The following is a 3361-nucleotide window of genomic DNA, read 5'->3' as shown; positions in this document are numbered from 1 at the left end:
TAATCGGCGGAAAGCTGTTCTGCTAATTGAAACAGGAACTGATTTCGTTCTATTTGTATTCCAGTCACTTCTTTTTAAAGGATCCTAGCATTTATTGCAGCCAAATCTAAAATGTTAAAAAATATTTGAAGGGACCATCTACGAGAACTAGATTTTTCACCGTATATTTTCTGGCCATTTGATCTGTCATATAAACTCCAAATTTTGTTTTATTATAAAACTGAATAGAATCTGGTGACATTTTTCTATTACTTTTATAAATTTTAACAAATTTATGCCTGTACCTTAGAACAGCCACTCTTTTCTTCGGTTTGCTTTTATATATTGTAAGGACACAATTTTCTGATCTATATAGGAAAGTGGAAAATCAAGGCATGTTATCCTTCGATTGTTTAGCTGCTTTGGGTAATTCTCTTTTATTTCCTCTAATAGTTCCAACTAATGTAATTATTTTGGCCAATAATTTCGTCGCTAGTGACATGCTCGTAAAAAGTTGTCGGTCGTGACACTTCTTCCACAGCCTGTGTATGGTTCGTCAAGTTTCAGACAACGTATTCGCTTAGAAGCATTGACGATGGTCGTTGTTCATTATTTCTCAAGTAAGCAAAACCATTCAACACGTACTTGCTAGTAACGTCTGATGCAAGCCAGAATTTGATGCCAAATTTATTCGGTTTATTAGGCATATATTGTATAAACTTGCATCTAGCTTTTGTTGGAAATAATTGTTCGTCAACTATTATGTTTTGCCCTGGTTGATAGCAAGCTTGATTGTTTTCAATAAACTTGTCCTATATTTCCGAAACCAAGACAAATTTATTTGTTCGGATGCGTGTACTTCTTTCAGTCCGTTTGGCAAAACGAATAAATCATAGAATTTCCTTGAACTTATCTGGGGACATAGTTCTTCTGAAAAATTCAGTACCCCACTTGACTGACCATAAATTACTTAGTTTTAAATTTTTTACCTCGTAGGCTCCACGACCATATAAAATGCCAATAAATGCACGTATTTCCGGCAGTGTAGTTGTCTAATGGTAATCCAAAATTCGGCGGACTTTTTCTTCTGTGCACTTTTTTTATATGTTTAATAATATAATCATTTATTATCAACGAGAATGCACTGACAAGATTATTAGCTATAACGTTTCTTCTTGCGTAGCCTGTTGGCCCTGTCACACCCTTAAAAATATACGTAGATAGTAGCCTTCCGGGAATACCGCTTTCGTCAAATTTCGACCACACAGTAACATCTGCAGCTGTTTCGGTCTCCTGATAGGTATTTTCAGGTTCTTCATCTGAACTAATTAGCACCCTACGCCTTTTCCTGGGCACATTGATGACATCTTCTTTTTCATCGTTGGTGATCGCCTCTTTATCGCTCTCTTCAGCATCAGATGTCTCACTTTGAATATGATCCGATTCATCTTCAGATGATAGTTCCCATCTCGTTGCATTTGATTTTATATCGGAATACTCTTCACCTATATCTCTTAGCTTTTCTAATAGTTCTCATCTGTTGGACATTTCTTTTATGAACTTAAGGCGCGAAAGAAATCAACTGAACAACGTGTTAGAACGACTGGCAGTGCGTAAAGCAGGCCTGACCAAAGTCGACACGTGCGCAGCCATATCGATTACAGTATAAGATCATACACTCAGTGATCCTCCTTACTATCTGAATTACGTTACAGCGTGTTCAAAGGGAACAAAGCGCGTGGCCAGGCCTGGCATAAAGATTCGAATACCAAGTACGAATAACAATAATAATAACTTTAGTTATTGAAATACTGCAACTTATCAAGTATATGTCGAAATCGACAATTTATCATGAACTTGTATGTTATCATGTTATTCCAATCAAGATCCGAACTGGTCTTTTCCAAGCAGTCAAAATGACTGCTTTTCGGCAATATAGGTATAACACACATATATATACCGGAAGTGAAGGAGGGGGGCAAAAACAATGATTAATTAACGTATTTATATGTTGTAGAAAAAGTCACAAAATTATAAGAAGCTGTGTAAATATTTAAATAATTATAAATAATAATTTTTTTAATTGAAATTCAAAAGCAGTCAAAATGACTTGCTTAGGCAATCTAGTGTTAATAACATAAATATAATAATTAAGTATTATAAATATAACTCAAATTCGATAAAATTAACATAAAAATTCAATGTTATTTTATTTATAACTTCATTATTTTTTGTTTTGTGTTTAGTTTGTTAAAAAATTTCAAGCAAAGTGCTGGCTGACCCTTGTAATGCCCACAATACGTCATAACTCTTGTAGTTTTGTTAGTGTCATAATCTCTGCCCTTTTTTTTGGACAATTTTTTATAGCATTCCTTGCATCGTTTACGGGACTCTTTTGCAGATCCCTCACATGATTGAAGAACATGATTATGTGATGGTATATGACGGTATATTTCTTTATTGGCCAAAAAGTAATTAATAATAACTTCCCTAAATTGTAACAAATTCATATTTTTAGTGTCCTATCTTTTATGAATATACCAGGCATTTACGAGGAAAGTTCCGCATATTAATCGTATTATTAGTTTTCGGTACCATTTAATGGTTTTTCGTAAACAACTGTAATACCCCGATAGTTGATCTCATAAATCAATACCTTTTTTTGCAATATTATAATCAAAAACAGCATCGGGGTTTACTTTGCCATTTGTTTCTTGCACAAATTTACACTGGTGATTCTTTGAGGTAGTTAACATGCAAACTGGTCTTTTGTCAGTCTATTTCAGAAATTTTAAGCCGCTACGATTTTCGAAAGTCATATTGCACCACGTTTTGTTTTTGTTTTGCCTGCGGTGCTAGAAATTTTTTTTTATTTTTACAGTACCACAAATAAATGTATTTTTTTCTAAAGGCTCTTCACCCAAGGGGACACTTGTATAATAACTATCAATAAATATTATGCGGCCCTCAAATAATAAGCTATTTAGTAATTTCATTACTACATCATGAGAATGTGATTTTTCAATGATCGTTTCATTTTTCCCGGCATAAATTTCGATATTATAAGTGTAAAGTCAGGCAAACACAATTTGTATAATTTTACGCCATACTTAAGTCGCTTGCCCTAGGATATATTGACGAAAACACAGACGTCCTCTCATGGAACCATACTTTCATCGATGACAATATTATTGCCAGGTTTAACCTTTCGCGGTCAGAAAACGCCTCTCCGGCGCACTGCTATTCGTGCAGCAGGTCGGATGGCGCCTGGGCAGCGACAACATAAGCTAGTCAAAAACAAGCCAAACTAGAACTTTTTGGGCTACAATCTGATTTTTAGATCTAAGGGTAATTTGACGACGCTAAGTCGAATGGTGCTAAT

The 3361-nt window shown here is 34.7% G+C and overlaps 1 pseudogene; it reads right to left on the bottom strand.

The window, feature by feature from the left end:
* Positions 1 to 367: 367 nt before the first annotated feature.
* On the bottom strand, positions 368 to 2975 carry LOC122522752 (annotated as a pseudogene).
* Positions 2976 to 3361: the final 386 nt, after the last annotated feature.

This window comes from Polistes fuscatus, unplaced genomic scaffold, assembly GCF_010416935.1.
Source record: "Polistes fuscatus isolate 324 unplaced genomic scaffold, CU_Pfus_HIC Scaffold55, whole genome shotgun sequence".
Lineage (NCBI taxonomy): Eukaryota > Metazoa > Arthropoda > Insecta > Hymenoptera > Vespidae > Polistes > Polistes fuscatus.
Note: the sequence above shows the minus strand (reverse complement) of the source record. Positions and strands in the feature narration are given on the sequence as shown.